The sequence below is a fragment of the Panthera uncia genome, chromosome B4 (genome assembly GCF_023721935.1).
Source record: "Panthera uncia isolate 11264 chromosome B4, Puncia_PCG_1.0, whole genome shotgun sequence".
In the NCBI taxonomy this organism is placed as follows: domain Eukaryota; kingdom Metazoa; phylum Chordata; class Mammalia; order Carnivora; family Felidae; genus Panthera; species Panthera uncia.
In genome coordinates, this window is record NC_064809.1 from 108,319,977 (window position 1) to 108,337,685 (window position 17,709).

The 17,709-nt window shown below is 37.6% G+C and overlaps 1 non-coding gene across 1 annotated transcript; it reads right to left on the minus strand.

Moving 5' to 3' along the window:
• Nucleotides 1–7,729: 7,729 nt before the first annotated feature.
• On the minus strand, nt 7,730–7,833 carry LOC125920518 (U6 spliceosomal RNA). Its single transcript, XR_007457104.1, has one exon. It is a non-coding gene; the product is annotated as a U6 spliceosomal RNA (small nuclear RNA).
• Between the last annotated feature and the right edge of the window lie 9,876 nt (nt 7,834–17,709).

Sequence of the window (17,709 nt, forward strand, 5' to 3'; positions counted from 1 at the left end):
GTAAAATATGCTGAAAGTATTGTGTTCAAAGTGCCAAAAGACAGAGATTAACTCAGGGTTCCTGGGCGGCTCAGTTGGTTGAGCATCCACTTCAGCTCAGGTCATGATCTCATAGCTCGTGGGTTCAAGCCCCGTGTCAGGCTCTGTACAGACAGCTCAGAGCCTGGAGCCTGCTTTGGATTCTGTGTCTCCATCTCTCTCTGCACCTCCCCTGCTCATTCTCTCTCTCTCTCTCTCTCTCTCTCTCTCTCTCTCTCTCTCTCACACACACACACACACACACACACAAATAAATAAATATTGAAAAAAAAAATTTTTAAAAGACAGAGATTAACTCTGACATGGAAGCCTTGAAGTTGCACTCAAGGCTAATAACTAGGAAGGCTAATAACTAGTGTGCTAATAACTAGGAAAAGAAGAACCTTCCTGGCAGAACAAATGTCATATGCAAAACTAAGAAAGTCAAATGGATTTGGTGTTCTGGAGGAATCTCAAAAACCTTTCTGTGGATGAGGCAGAGAATGAGATAGAGGGGCTGTAGACAAGACTGGAAAAACATACTGCTTTTGAAATCACTTTGGATGGTAGGTTTTTACATTTGTCCCAAGAATGGGCATATAGTAATAATTTTATTAATAGTGATACTAAAGAGTACTTTATTGAACACTTACTCTGTTGCAGACACTATACTATTTATTTTGATTCTCTCTGGTTAACATAGCTAACCTACAACTATGAAAAGCAAGCATATTTTCCAAAATAAAAAAAAAAAGTGAGAAGAGTAGCAATGTTTTAAGTTATTGTAATTTTCCCCAGCTTTATGAAAGATAACTGGCATATAACATTGTGTAAGTTTAAGGGGTACAATATGGTGATTTAACATATATTTATGATTGTCACAATAAGGTTAGTTAACACATCCATCACCTCACAGTTAACGTTTTTTTGTGGTAAGAACTGTTAGCAACTTCCAAGTAAACATACAGTATTGTAAACTATAGTTACCATGCTGTACGTTGGATCCCCAGAACTTGTTTATCATATAACTGGGAGTTTGTTTGACTACTTTGACTTTGCCTTTGACTACTATCATCCATTTTCTCCACGTAGCCCCACCTCTGGCAGCTGCCAATGTATTATTTCTATCATTTCAGTTTCTTTTTAGATTCTACATATAAGTGAGATCATATAGTATTTATCTTTTTTCAATCTGACTTATTTTACTTGCGTAATGCCTTTGAGGTTCATCCATGTTGTCACAAATGACAGGATTTCCCACTTTCTCACAGATAAATAATATTCCTGTGTGTGTGTGTGTGTGTGTGTGTGTGTGTGTGTGTGTCACATTTTCTTTATCCATTCATCTATTGATGGGCACTTTGGTTGTTTCTCTGTCTTGGCTATTGTAAATTAATGCTGCAGTGAACATGGAGGTGCAGATATCTCTTCAAGATAGTGACTTCATTTTTTTTCCTTTTTTTATTTGTTGACATATGCTTAGAAATTGGATTGCTGGATCAAATAATTGTTCTATTTAAAATTTTTTGAGGAAACTCAATTCTGTTTTCCAGAGCAACTGTATTAATTTACATGCCTACCAATAGTGTTTTCCCAGATTGGGGACCAAATTTGCCTTTCAGCCCAACTGCTGAACATAGACAGCCCTTCTGGGAAGAGTGGTCACAGATACTCAGCAGCTGCAGAGTACATCCCATGGGCTTTATGGTCAGGGAGACAAGCCAGCAACCATGCCCAACTGTGGTGTATACTCTCTGGCCCCAGATAACCAGGGAGCCTGAACAATCATCCTGAACAGCCTCAGAGTATAGCCCATAGTACCATTCAGCCATGGAGTCCAGTCTACCACCCAACCCAGCAGTGAAGCTTAGCATACGGCTCTACCCAACTGCTGAACAGAGCCTGCAGCCTCATCCAGACACAGAACCCAGCCAGTGACCCCATGCAATCATGGAGCACAGACTGTAGCCCCACTCAGTCAGGGAGTCCAAACAGCAATCATGCCTGACTGCAGAACCCAACCATGGCACTCTTCACCTGACCTCAGAGCACAGGCAGTGGCCTTGCCCATAGAGACCACAATGGCAAACCCTACACTACAGACACTTTACAGACACTACAGGCTGATCCATCTAGTAGTCCAAGCTAAGAGGAGTGGCTAAGGTCTTTCCTTGCCAACAAACCTATAAAGTCTAGTAGAGGAGACTCTACTCAAAAGCACATACGCCAATGTAAGGATACAAGGATCACAAAGGATCCGGTAGACATGACACTGTCCAAGGAAACTAATAAAGCTCCAGTAAGTGACCCTAAGGAAATAGAAATCTATGAACTGTCTGACAAAGAATGCAGAATAGTCTTCTTAAATTGAGTGAACTGCAAGAACACACAGACAACTACACAGTATTAGGGAAACAAGGCATGACCCAAATGAGAAGTTCAACAAAGAAGTAAAAAAACAAACAAACAGAAATTCTAAAGTTGAAGAATACTGAACTGAAGAATTCAATAGAGAGCTTCAATAACATACTCAACAAAACAGGAGAAAATCAATGAATTCAGACAGATCATTTGAAATGACCTAGTTAGGAGGAAAAAAAAAAGAATGAAAAATAAAGTCTACCTTTTTTTGATGGCATGGGATCAAAAGAATCAATGTATACATTATGGGAATCCTGGAAGGAGACAATAAAAAGGGACAGAAAGTCTATTTAAAGAAATAGATGAAAACTTTGCAAACATGGGGAGAGAAGTAGGTATCCAGATTCATGAATTCCCAAATAGGTTGAACCGCAAAAAGGCTATACCAAACTTATTATGTAAGCCTCATGGTAACCACAAAAGAAAAGCTTGTAGTAGGTTCACAAAAGGTTATGATAGAGGAGTCAAAGCATACCTCCATGAAAAGTAATTAAATCACCAAGAGAGACAACAGAAGAGGAAGCAAAGAACAAAGGATCTACAAGAGAAAACATGTAACAAAAGGACAACAGTAAGTTCTTATACCTAACAATAATTGCTTTAAACATAAATGATTAAATTATCCAATCTAAATAAAATTTATTTTAAATGTTTTTTAAATGTTTATTTATTTTTGAGAGACAGAGCATGAGCGGGGGAGGGGCAGAGAGAGAGGCGGGAAGGTGGGGGGGGGGGGGGACACAGAATCTGAAGTAGGCTTCAGGCTCTGAGCTGTCAGTGCAGAGCCCAACATGGGACTCGAATCCATGAACTGTGAGATCATGAACTGAGCCGAAGTCGGACGCTTAACTGACTGAGCCACCCAGGCACCCCTCCAACCTTGCAAATTTCTTTAATGTTTGGTTTAAATAGAGTTGATTCTAATATCTGCATTGTAAATGTGATATGTTGATTTTGCCTGAAGTTTACTTGTCATATATTGGGCTCTATGCTGGATGACAGGAATATGGTGAACAAAACAGATGTGATCCCTTCATTCATGGAACCAACAATCTACTGAGGGGTGCAGTCCATCAACCATGATTACACCAGTAGTTTTCCAACTGCTACTGAAATAATGGCTCTGCAATAAAAGCAGCAGATGCTGGGGGAGACTGAGTGGCTCAGTTGGTTAAGTGTCTGACTTCAGCTCAGGTCATGATCTCACAGTTTGTGAGGTCAAGCCCTGCATCAGGCTCTGTGCTGATGGCTCAAGGCCTGGATCCTGCTTCAGATTCTGCCTCCCTCTCCCTCTACCCCTCTTTCACTCACGCTCTGTCTGTCTCTCTCTCAAAAATAAACATTAAAAAAAAAAAAAAAAAAGCAGAGGATTCACTCTACTGCAAGAGTGCCTGGCCAGGGAAAGCGATCTAGGCTGAAGAATCTGGGATTAGGTGATTTGCAGGTTATAATCACACTAAAACCTTCAGAAAAAATGAAAAACACATTTTCATATGCTAATGTAGTATGTTCATTTTTTAAAATAAAATTCATTATTAGCAAACTCACATTGAAGGGATCAGCTAGACAGATGGAAACTTTGGATTCCAAGCAGATTCATGTCTTTCTATCAGCTAGCAATTAGACATGTGAAAGCATATTCTTAAACTATAATGTGTCAAGGATTTGCAGTTTTTAAAGGAATACTGTCAGGCTGCGAAACTTACAAAATTATCCAGTTTTTTTTTATTACTGCCTTTGATTTATATGTTCCCAAAAGCAAGGTCTGGAAATATTCCCATTTTAGTTATTGCGGTCACTGGAGAAAATCGAAAACATAACACATTTTTTTACTTTCTTAAAATTATCTTAGAGTCTTTCAAGGGACCAAACTTTATTAACATATTCTCTTCAGAATATTCTGCTTTCTTAGTAGCAACAATGACAATAAAACAAGTATTTTGGGATTCTGGAGATGTCTAGTCAACCCTCCTGAATTTTGAACTGGGAAGCAGAGATAAATGAGCAGTCGTATACTGGCAAGCACAACGCAAGCTGGTGGGCTAAAATGAGCCTCTGGTACTTCCTTTCTCCAATCTAGATCTAGAAGCCACCTATTGACTTCCAGTGCATCACTATAACCCCACTGATCACAAGGAAGGTCCCAACCTGCCTCTGTGCGGCAAACAGCTCTGACCTGGTGAACAGAAGGGGAACCGACTCCGATGAGAGAGGCCTGAGGATAGGCAGATCCTGAAAAGCCAAGTGGAATCTGAGTAAGGGAGCCCTGTGATCCCTGTTTTCACTCTCACAGATAGGTATCTTTCCTCCTCCTCTCCCAGCTTCCTCCCCGTCCTCTTGTAAGAACAGGCCAGTGGAAGAAGAGAGAAAAGACTAAGGAAAGAACTTGGGAAAACGGAAAACATGTGCTCCCTCCAACTAGTATGCACTTTAAAATCACGGTCCAGGAATAGTTTCTATTTGTTACTTTCATTGTTTGTCTCTGTTGTGGCTAACACTAGAAGCAGTGGAACATAAAAGAATCCAAGAACCTCATCTTCTCTTGTCTTCCCACCTCCAACCAACCCATGAAATCTGTCTGGAAAAACTGACATATTAGTATGGAATCTAGACTTCTAGAAACCAATCCTAGAGATGGTTCGTTTTTAAAAATAACAAGGTTTCCGTGTGGTACAGAGTAAAGAGCTTTGTAATCAGAGACCGGCCTCTCCCTCAACACACTCTCCAAAAGTGTATAATCTTTGGTGAGTTACTTAACTTTCTGAAACAGAGTTTCATCTACATATTTGGGGTGAAGGAAGGTTAAACTAATACTAGCTTAAATTTTTTTTAATATCAAATGAGAGAATATATACACAAGCAATATTCAATTAAGTCACTATTTGAACAATTATTTCTTATTGATTACAACTTTTATTTGAATGTAGATAAGAAGTATAAAGTCACTGACATTACAGAATGTACTTTATTTGGTTTTTCAGAATTTTCAATGAAGTTCCTAGGGAAGAATACTTCTAAAATATATTCCTAAATTCCTTCCTTCCTTCCTTCCTTCCTTCCTTCCTTCCTTCCTTCAGAAGTAGGCTAGTCCAGAAGTATGCTAGTCCAGAGAGTATGTAGTAAGTATTGTACTTTAAAACTCCCTTGGTAGTGAGATTTTTTTGTACCATTTATTTATGTGAAAAAGATTTTAGTGCTTTATTTACAAAATGCCTAATTAAAACCTGATTCATCATAATTCAGCCTTAACATCAGAATTAGAAATGCATGAAAAATCTATGTACTTGTCATTTAAGACTTACTTAAATTACTCTGAATTGAGGGCTTTTTATAATCAAACACTGATTTATTACACTCCAGACATCTCTGTAAGGGAACCATATATTTTACAAAGTAAAATAAACTCAACTCTGGTGTCCTCAAAATATTACTCTATTTAGTAAGTGTTAACATTTCTAGACACACACAGAGAGACAAAAATGGGTGTTTGTTATTATTTTAGATTTAATTTGTTGTGGTTTTTAAATTTTGTAGTTTATTTAACCTTATGACTTTACTCCACTGTCAATTTATTACAATTTCATAAGTAAAGTAATATACTTAATACTTAATTGTTTCTTTCCCCCTTTCTTCCTTTTTTTCCTCCTCCTTCTTTTTTCTTTTTTTTTTTTTTAATTTTTTTTAATGTTTATTTATTTTTGAGAGAGACACACAGCACAAGTGGGGGAGGGGCAGACAGAGAGGGAGACACTAGAATCTGAAGCAGGCTCCAGGCTCTGAGCTGTCAGCCCAGAGCCTGATGCCGGGCTCAAACCCACAAGCCAAACCGTGAGATCATGACCTGAGCTGAAGTCGTACGCTCAACCGACTGAGCCATCCAGGTGCCCCTCCTCCTTCTTTTTGCATCTGAGTCTACACATTTTCCTCAAATAAATTTTTGCAACAGCATGTTAACTATTTAAAATAATAGCCAAAAAAGTGGACCTATCAAGATAACATAAGTCAGTACAGGCCTAGGAAGAAAAAAGAGAATGCATTTCTCCATTTTGCCTACATACATACATACATACGTACTCTTTGTTATTTTATTTACATAGAAGCCCATGAGTCTATCCATATATGACCATATAGTGAGTCCATCCTCCGAAAGGGAAAAAATACTAATCTTTCAATTTTAACTGTAGAGTCCAACACACCATTTATTCATCTGTAGTATATTTGTATAGGTTAAATAACATTGCTCCTAGCAAAAAAAAAAAAAAAGGAATATTAGTGGTATAATATGTAAAATGTGTGCTTGGATATCTTCTAAAGCTGTACTGGTAGGAGAATTCTGCTTTTGCAGGCAATACTTCTATCTCAATTACCAAGATAATTTCACTTCAGCATATGCAGCACCAATTAGTGCATTCCATGTGGTCATATAGCTTTGTAATACCCCTTTTCCCAAGCTCTTCCACCCCCATATCAAAAAGACAAAGATGTTTCCAGATTCTTGTGCATCGCAGCTACACTGGGAGCGCCCAGCAAACAACTAGTCTAAATATTTTGATCCTATGATTTATCTTTTGTCATTGTTATACTTGTAGCATACTTTGGGCAATACTTCTGCCAAATTGTTAGTATTTTTTCCTTGTTGGTTGGTTTCAATCAATGCGTTAAAAAAAACTTGCTAGTGATATTGTCTAACTCTCATATATGATTATGAAAAGATTGCTCAAACATGTTAAAGGATCTAGTATACTGATGTCATCTGCTAAACATGATAAAGAAGTAGCATGGTATGCTTCCGTAACTTAAATAAATTCAATTATACATGTGCAGAGAGCAGAGAGAGAGATCAGCTAATTGTATCCACTGTCCACAGGATGAGCTTACAGCCCCCAGTAAGCATGAAATGGAAGATACGAATCTGCAATTCCCCAGTTATCTCCTTCTCAACTACCTGAGTGTAAGCATCTTGCTGCAGTAACTGTAATCCTCATTTTTTAAACATGCAGTAAATACTTTTATTCTGAGACATTAATGCCAACTGTCGCCTGTTGCTTAACCAAAAAAACAGTTCTATTCTAAGACCGGAGGGAAAACTGTATTGGATTTAATGGATATTTTACTGGAAGTTCATTTGCAAGGGCATTATTTATTTCATTTCATTTTACCTTAAGTACTAACCTTAAAACTAATTCCCATGTGAGATGCTACTATGCTGTAAATTCATCATTAGCGGTCAGAACCATAATTTAGTTTTTTTTTCTTCATCAGTAGTTTTTGTTTGTTTGTTTGTTTTGTCTTTTTTATGGAATGCTTCATGAATTTGTGTGTCATCCTTGCACAGAGGCTGTGCCAATCTCTGTATGCTTCCAATTTTAGTATATGTACTGGCGAAGCAATCACTCAATAGTCTTTTGATACAGATCAGGAGAAAATTATAGTGTGCGAAAAAGAACCTCATTATTATCACTAAAGTGCCAATATTTTGGTTGTCATTTTATAAACAAAGAAGTTGAAGGCATTTACTAAATCAAGACCAAGCTCCAGTGCAAATCTAGAATTCACTGGGACATGAATCAAGGACACCATGGATTTACATTTAGCGAAAGAGCTAAAAATGAGTGAGTGCTAATAGATGCTATAACTATAGAAATTGAGTTTTAAGTTAATAAAAGCAATGTTATCTGATTGGACAAAGAAAATGGGCATCCTGTTTTTTTCTTTTCTTTCTTTTTTTTCTCTCTTGCATTTTGTTATTGTAGTTAATGATGACCAAATAATATACTGGAATGTAAATATAAAAGTGTAGTTTGCAGGGCACCTGGGTAGCTCAGCTGGCTAAAGCCTCCTACTCTTGGTTTCCGCTCAGGTCATGACCTCAGGGTTTCCTGAGTTCCTGCCCACATCAGGCTCTGTGCTGGCAACACAGAGTTTGCTTGGGATTGTCTCTCTCCCTGTCTTCCCCTCCCCGACTCACACTGTCTGTCTCTCTCAAATAAATAAAAATAAATAAACTTTAAAAGTGCAGTTTGCATGCCACAAATTGATAAAAACTTTTCACTATACTTATTATCATGTATTGTTGAACAAAACTTACCATTTAAATATACTAATTAGTTAATGCACAGTGAAAAGGGACTAAATAAAAGATGTAATGACAACAGCCATAGTAGTAAACATGATTGAATACTTTATATGTGATCCTCATGGTGATAAGTTCTTTTCTTAAATTATGTAATTTAATCCTCAGAGCATGTGTATGTAGTGGATATTATTATTCTTAGCCATCCTTTGCCAATGAGAAAGTCAAGATACAGAGAACTTTGATAATTTTTCCAAGAATCACAAGTAGGTAGCATTAGAGCCACTTTTGAATCTCTCTAATTCCAAAGCCCATTTAATAACTACAGTGCCATTTTGACACACACATGAATATTGTAAATGGACCTAAAAAATTTAATGATGGATTCTCATAAATTAGAAATGAATAGGCTTCATTAAAAATCCTGGTAAGTCATTACTGTGTCATATATACTTTTTTCATTCTTTTTAAAAAATTTTTAAAGATTTATTTTGAGAGAGAGAGAGAGAAGGAGAGAGAGGGAAGGAGGGAGAGAGCATGAGTGGAGTAGGGGTAGACAGAGAGGGAGAGAGAATTCCAAGCAGATTTCGTGCTGACACAGCACAAAGACCGATGTGGGGCTCAAACCCATGAACCGTGAAATCATGACCTGAGCCAAAATCAAGAGTTGGACACTTAACTGACTGAGCCACCCAGGTGCCCCTCATTCTTTCATTCTTAAATAGTCTCAAATCCCTTCTGCCCTGCTATGTTAGAAGTTAATGTGGCCATTGTTTCTGTCACTGACTATCTTTTATTGTTGTTATTGTCAAGATGGTGAGTGTCATTCTCCTCTGCCTCAAAATGAGACACGAGGCTTGCATGGCAAAAATGCAGAGGCAGAGCCAGGAGATGCTGAGAGTGGTGGTGGCAGCCACCCTTTATTTTGACTGTCGGTGGTCGTTTACTTGCTCCCAGAATAATGCAGCTGCAATTGTGAACGTGACCACCATCCCGCTGCTTACCTCTTCCTCACCGTCAAAAGAGTTGTCTATTCTCCCAGCCTCCCCCACTTTACCAGTTTCTCATGTGTGTCATTCTGTTTTCTCTTCTGACCTACCACGTATTGAAACTCCTTTGCCAAGGTTATAAATCATCATTTTGTTGCTAAACCAAACTAATCTTTTAAATTCTTTTCTTAGTTGACTGAACTCTGTCATTAGCCACACCTGACCATTTCCTCCCTCTTGAGTATAGTCAAGTTTGTTTCCCAGTGCTTTAATTTCCTACCACCTGCCTGGCTATTTTTCTCAGTTTTCCCATGTTTATCTTACAAAAGTGTGACTTACATCACTGCAGTAGACATTTTCACCCCTTCAATCTGGCCACAGGGGTTAAATTAGAGATATCCACATGACCTAAATCAGGTCAAATAGAGCCCAAGAGATTCTTTGCTAGGACTTATGTTGAAGCCATCAAGGAATAATTATGTTCTGTCTGCTGAGGTTGCTGGGCAATGAAAATGATATAAGCACAGGGTTGCTGGGGGTCAGAAAAATGAGGCTATCACTGTGGAAAGCACACAAACATGGAATCCTGATTAATTCATTTAAGTCTCTGGATCTGGATGCAGATGGGTCTGAAACCTTAAATATACATCTGGATTTTTCCGTAATGTGAGCCGATACATTTCCTTGATTGCTTGAGTGAGGTTTTATATCATTCACAAATGAAAGAGTTTTTGATGATAAAATACTCCCCTTTCACCTATTCACCCACCCCCATTGAGTAAATGTAATTTTTTATTAGAAATCTCATTTTAAGTATTTGCCTGACACCAAACACTCAACACTCCCAAATCTATCCACCCAGTTTTCTAACCGGAATCTGGGGCATGATCTTTGACTCTTTCCTCTCCCTTAGCTTACCTCCTCATCCAAATAAATCATTCAGTCCTATTAATTTACTCCTAAATTTTTCCTTATTCCATCTACTTCTCCCCATTGGATAGTGGACACCACTATCTCTTAGATTACTTTAATCATTTCCTAGGTGATTTGCTTACCTCCAGTCCATCCTTTGCCTTATAGTCAGGGTGATGTGTGTCCAAGGTGCAAATCTGACTATAGTAATCTGTTTAAGATTTTGTATGTCTCTCCTTTTCCCACAGAGTAATTAAGACCCCAAACTCCTTACCATGGCTGCCATCATGATCTGGCCCTTGCTTACCTCTCCAGCCTCAGTCCCTGTTATTTCCTCAACCCTCACAGTTTCTCACATGGAACTACTCTTAATCCTTCAAATGGGCCATGCACTCTTTGTTTTAGAATACTCTGCTTTAGATACTCTTCTCCCCTGCAGTGGCTGGTAGAATTCTATGCACCCAAAGGAACCCTTCTCTCAGGTCTTCAGGGCTCTAAGATCACTTCCAAGTCTGAGTTAAATGCCTTTATTGGTGTCCTGCTAGCTTCTAAACTGTATTTACCCACTGTAATTGCCGTTTACATTATCATTGGCAATTTATATCACTCAACCTGAAAGAACCTCTTGAGAGCAAAGATCTCTTGTAGCAGTGCTGCTCCATAACTACTTGTGTAAATGAATGAATAGGCAGTGATTGAACCATCAGTCATATACTGATTGAATACAATGGACATTGAATCGACATAGATTGAGTTTTCTGCTTATATAACTATATAAGCCTCTCTCCAATATATTCTAAGTAGATCAGTCTCAAATAAAAGTAAAAATATATATATTTGCAATTTTCTGATAGAGGAATTTCAGATCTTATTTGAAACTTTTCACTTCCTAAACTAATTTGATTGATATTATACACTTAAAATTAGGCAAACGGTTTATATCAGGGAAAATGAGGGCATGCCCTTAACTTGCCGAATCCATTTTCTTGTCAAAATTTGGACCTTTCGACCCCAGGTTACATATTCATGTTTAAGCTTAAAATAATAAAATTACAAAAGAGACAGGTTGATAGTTCATGAAGGAAGTTCTGCTACTCTGTGATAGCTGAGTGCTTTACACAAAACATCAGAGATGACAAGCCCCGTGCCTCAAGCAAGAGATCCCTGAGGACAGGAGGACAAATAGCGAGAGAAATAAAGGATGCTGGAGTGAACCAGCATTCACACTTCCTGCCCTTCCTGACCTCTCCTCACCACGCATGCCCGCGCTCACACACACACCTGATCCTCACCCATGATTTGTTGGTTACCAAGTATGATTTCAGATTGCAGCGATTTGGGTTTCTTGACCACCTAAGAAACAACTGTTTAAATCTTAAAAGCTTATCAAGGAAATTTTCTATTTCCTATACCTAATTTCCTATTAAGGAAAATAAAGAACCAAACATAAGAAACAAATTCAATGAATGGTTTAGCAAACTGCAGAAATTCCCAACAGGCTTTCCTGAATTTACTTTCAATTAAAAATTTCTTTCTAATGTCTATTTATTTTGAGAGAGAGAGAGACAGAGAGAGAATGAGCAGGAGAGGGGCAGAGAGAGACAGAGACACAGAATCTGAAGCAGTCTCCAGGTTCCAGCTGTCAGCACAGAGCCCGACATGGGGCTTGAACCCACGAACCATGAGATCATGACCTGAGCTAAAGTCAGACGCTTAACTGACTGAGCCACCGAGTCAGTTGAATTTACTTTTTCTTTTCTCCAATCCTCAGTTCATCACAAAGAAGTCAGAGAAATATTTCAAGAATTGAAAACTCAGATTCTGCTTCAAACTCTTCAACATCTTCCCATTACTTTTGGGATAAAGCCCCTGATCCACAATATACCTCTTTGTCATGTACAACCTGACTTCTACCTACCATTCAGTCTGCAGCAGGTTTGTTTTTCTTTATTAGCACATACTGGCCATAGATGACCTTTCACTTCCTGGAGGGCATCATGCTCTATTCTGTCCCAAGGCCTTGACACATACTGTTCCTCTGCCTAAAACACTTTGACACCCACCCTTCTATTTACTTATCCATTAGTTCTCAGTTCAAATCTTACTTTCTCAAAGAAGTCTTCTCTGAGTTATGAGTGGATTAAGTCACTATTACCCTAGCCACTTCCTTCCAGTGACCATGACCTTTCTTGGAAGTACTTATCAATTGCCGCACTGAATTATAAACTCCACAAAGTCAAAGACTATATCTGGTCATTTTCTTTGCAGCTTTGGTACCTATCACAGTACCTAATTACTGCTGGTGGTTTATTGAATGAATTGAATTGAATTGAATTGAAATGAATTGAATTGAATGAATAACTGCTGGTGGTGTTTGTTGAATGAATCAGTGTATAATTTAGGAGAAAAGGGACTACACATGTATATAATTCAATATCAGCTAAGACCACTCAGTAAAGCTTTGTTGTCAATTGCTTTGGCAGTAACCAGCTCTAATTATGGCTAATTTCTTAAGCTATGCTCCATAGCATTTTGTTGTCTCATGGCTCACTAAAAATGTTGCTTAAAGTTTAATGTGAATATGGACATCTTTAATTGGCTTTTTTTGTCTATGTTATTAAATATCCTTCTGGGGTGCCTGGGTGGCTCAGTCAGTTGAGCATCCAACTCTTGATCTTGGCTCAGATCATGATCCCAGGGTCGTGGGATCGAGCCCTGCATTGGGCTCCATGCTGAGCATGGACCCTGCTTGAGATTCTCTCTCTCTCTCTCTCTCTCTCTCTCCCTCCCTCCCTCCCTCCCTACCTCTCCTTCTCCCTCTCCTCCACTCTGCCCCTCTCCTCCACTCATGCTCTCTCTCTCTAAAATAAAATAAATAAAAATAAATAAATATCCTTCTGCTACCAAAATTCATGCACTGACAACTTGGAGACCATGTCAGTTACTAATCCTGGATGCTGAAAACCTTCTATAATTGTGGTGATGTAGCCCATCTCAGCAGGATACCAGCCCTCTTATATTTTATTGGCATTTTATAACCACAATTTGAAACCTTCCTACAGATTCTCTGCCTTATCATTCTCTGCAATATCTCTAGTACCTGATAGCACATGGCCTCAAATAAAAGAGTCAATGCTCACTTGAAAACCAGCCTCACCAGCGTAGTCTAGATAGAATCTTATCTCCACAGGTGAGTCAAGATAGTAGTCCTTAATCAGTTACCTTTTGCCCACTACACACTCTCTTCTCTTCCAAGGAAGGAGTCCAGTTTCTTAAGAAGTTGCAGATCTGGTTGGTTTAATCCGCAATTTCCAGCCTGGTTCTTACACATTCAATTTTTAAAAACCTGTTACATACTTTAAAAAGTGAAAGGTTTATAAGGAAAATCAGTTTTATTACTTCCCATAGCCTAGATATTTGTTTTATCTAATATTTTTTTCTCCAAATTTATCTTCCAAATTCTCCTTTAAATTTCTTATTTCTGCCCCTTTATCTTTTTAATTTTCAAGGCTAGCTTTGTTCTCTGAATCTCACTGCCTCTTATTCTTACATAATGCAATTTCATTTCTTTATAAATTTTACAGAAAGTTTTCTCCTATTTCTTTCATCATCTCTGTTTCAATGATTTTATTATTTTTATCTCTGCTTTCATATCGGAGGATTTCCTCTCGTGTTTGGTGATTGTTGTTCTCCCATTCATCTTAAAAGAGAGCAAAAAGCAGATTGCATATTTCTCCACTTCTGGATTTCACTGTAGTGTCATCTGGCTGACTTGTTTCTTTGGAGAACCATTTTGAAGACTATCAATATCTGAAAATTCCTTTTCTCAAGTTGGTCAGTTTTCTAGAGAGGAATCCTACACTGTCCTGTCGTATAAAAGATGTGTTACTAACTATGCATTTATAATTAAAGGAGCCAAGAGGGCCCACTGTTGATATGCAGACTTTTACTTTGCTTTTCTGTATTTATAATGATATATTTGTCTTCATCTGTAATGGTGTCCCCCATTTTCAACTTTTCTAGAAAATAAACTCTAATCCTCTGCTGGGGCATAGAGTCTTTCCTGCCTGAGCATAGCATGGGAGTGGATCTGGGATTTGAGCTACTATTTATATGGCTTTTTGAACAATCTTCTCATTTTCAGACTCTCTTGTGCCCTACCCCAATTCAGTGTAACTGGTGTTTCCAACTTCCAAGCTTTGCTGGATTTATACATTGTGACTAGCTTGCCTTAGAGACTTTCACCTTTCTGAATAAGCTTTAGCTTTTTCTGGTCTATTAAATTAGTCATAACTTATTCATTTCACTTTCAGTTTCTAAGAGTTATTACCTTTTCCTGTGTACATTGTCCTTGTTGACTTGTACCATTTTTTAAAGATTTTTTTAAGTTTATTTATTTATTTTTGAGAGAGAGAGAGAAAGAGTGAGAGACAGAGAGAGAGACACCGAGAGCACAGTGGGGGAGGGGCAGAGAGAGAGAGAGAGAGAGAGAGAGAGAGAATCTGAAGCAGGCTCCAGGCTCTGAGCTGTCAGCACAGACCCCGACACGGGGCTCTAACCCACAAACCATGAGATCATGACATGAGCCAAAGTCGGATGCCTAACTGGCACCCAGGTGCCCCAAGATTTCATTTCTTAAGTAATCTCTCCACCCAATGTGGGGCTCAAACTTACAATCCTGAGATCAAGAGTTGCATGAGCCAGCCAGGCACCCCTGTACCAGTTTTGAAATCCATTTATGGTCAGTTTAGTATGGTTTTAAGAAAAAATAATAGAGATGGTGTTTAAACTAGTGATTTCCAAGGGTTAGGATGGTGAGGAGGAAGATGATGAGTGTTTTACCCCATAAAGGGGTAATACATGTGAGATCTTTGTGTGATAAAACAGTTCTGTATTTTGATTGCAGTGATAGTTAAATGAATACAATATGTGACTACAAGGAACAAACAAAACACCATACACACATTGTATCAATGTCAATGATTTTGATATTGTACTACAGTTATATGAAATATAACCATTATGGGTGTGTCTGGGTATCTCAGTTGGTTAAGTGCCAGACTTCAGCTCAGGTCACGATCTTGCAGTTCGTGAGTTTGAGCCCCACGTCAGGCTCTGTGCTGACAGCTCAGAGCCTGGAGGCTGCTTCCGATTTTGTGTCTCCCTCTCTCTCTGCCCCTCCCCGGCTCACACTCTGTTTCTCTCAAAAATGAATAAACATTTAAAAATATATTTTTATAAATACAACCATTATGGAAAGCTGGGTTGAAGGGTATATGCATTCTCTATGTTTGTAACTTCTTGTGAATTTATAATTTCAAAATAAAATGTTAAAAATGTATATAGTAGCTAGAAAAGGGATTGTGTGAAGACATAATGAAATAATACTGGTCACTAGTTAATAATTACTAAGGCAGAGTGAGGGATATGAGGGGCTTATTATACTCTTTTGTCTGATTTTGTATATATTTGGAATTCTTTATAATAACAAAAAGTTTAAAAAAATCAGGGAGTATGTCATATTTACTTCTGTATCCCCAGTGTCCAGCATAATGCTAGATGGTTAAAAATATTTGCTGAATAATAAACTTTAGTAAAGGTAAGAAATATGAGTTCTTGTATATAAAATATGAAAAAAATATCAAAGACTCATGTGATAACTTCAAGCAACCTAATCTACATGCATTTGGAATCCCTAGAGGGTAGGAGACAGAAGAAAGGGTAGAAAACGTATTTGAAAAAGTAATAGCCCAAATTTTCTAAATTTGATGAAAACTATTAACCCACAGTTCAAAGAAATTCAACAAACCACAAACACAAAAAACATGAAGAAAACTACACCAAAGTGCATAGAAATCAATGAGAGTGATGAAATCTTAAAAGCAGACAAAAAAAAATTACATACAGAGAAACAAAAATAAGACTGATAGCATTGTCAGAAACAATGCAAGCTATTGGACAGGAAATAGATCAAATGAATTGAATTATAACTTGCAAAGTTTAGCAAAAATAACATAATCCAGCAATGTAGAGAGAGAAAATAGAACATGACCAAGTGGAATTTATCTGAGCAATGCAATGTTCATTCAAACATTTGAAAACTCTTCAGTGAAATTCACCTACTAACAGACTATAAAGAAAAAAATGACATAATTATCTGTATTGATACAGAAAAAGCATTTGACAAAATTTAATATCATTTCCTGATTGAAAACTCTCAGTAAACCAGGAATAGAATAGAAATTTGTCAATATGACAAAGGACAGCTACAGGAAACCTACAGCTAACATGATAGCTTAATATTAAACACTGAATATTTTCCCCCTGAGTTTGGAAAGAGCTAAATATGGTCCCTCTTTCCACTTCTTTTGTACATTGTACTAGAAGATGTAGCCAAGGGAATAAGGCAAAAACCAAGTAAAACAAACAAATAAAAACATATAAATAGGAATGGAAGAATAAAACTATCCTAATTGTTGAAGGCATGTTTGATTACATAGAATATCCGAAGTATTCTACAAAAAGCCACAAAACTTTACAAATGGATTTAACAAGATTGCAAATTCAAAGTCATACAAAATCAATTGTATTTCTATATACTAGCAAGGCATAACTAGAAGATGACATTTAAAAGACCAGTTAAAATAGCATAAAATATGAAATACTTAGAAACACACTTAACAAAATGTGTTCAAATCCTATAAAGTAGAAAAGATTGCGAAATTAACTAAAGAAGATCTAAATAAATGAGATATTCAATTTTCTGGAAGGATTAATAGTATGAAGACTTCAAATTTTCCCCAATATGATGTATAGAATTGATGTAATTTCAATCAAAAATCCATCAGGGTTTTTTTTGGTAGAACTTGACAAGGCAATTTTTTCCTATTTTTTTAAAAGTTTATTTATTTTTGAGAGAGGGAGAGAGAGAGCATGCGCACAAATAGGAGAGGGGCAGAGAGAGAGGGAGACACAAAATCTGAAGTAGTCTTCAGGCTACGAACTTTAGCCCAGAACTTGATGCAAGGCTCAAACCACGAGAAGCGAGATCATGACCTGAGCCAAAGCCGGGCACTTAATTGACTGAGCTGTGCAGGAGCCCTGACAAGGTAATTGTTAGATCTGTATGGAAATACTAGGTACCTAGACTAGCCAACATTATTCTTGATGAAAATAGGATTTTTGATGAAAAAACAAAATTAAAACACTTATAATACCTGATTTTATGGCTTACCATAAAGCTTTAGTAATCAAGACAGTGTGATACTGGCATTAGGATCGACATATGAGACAAAA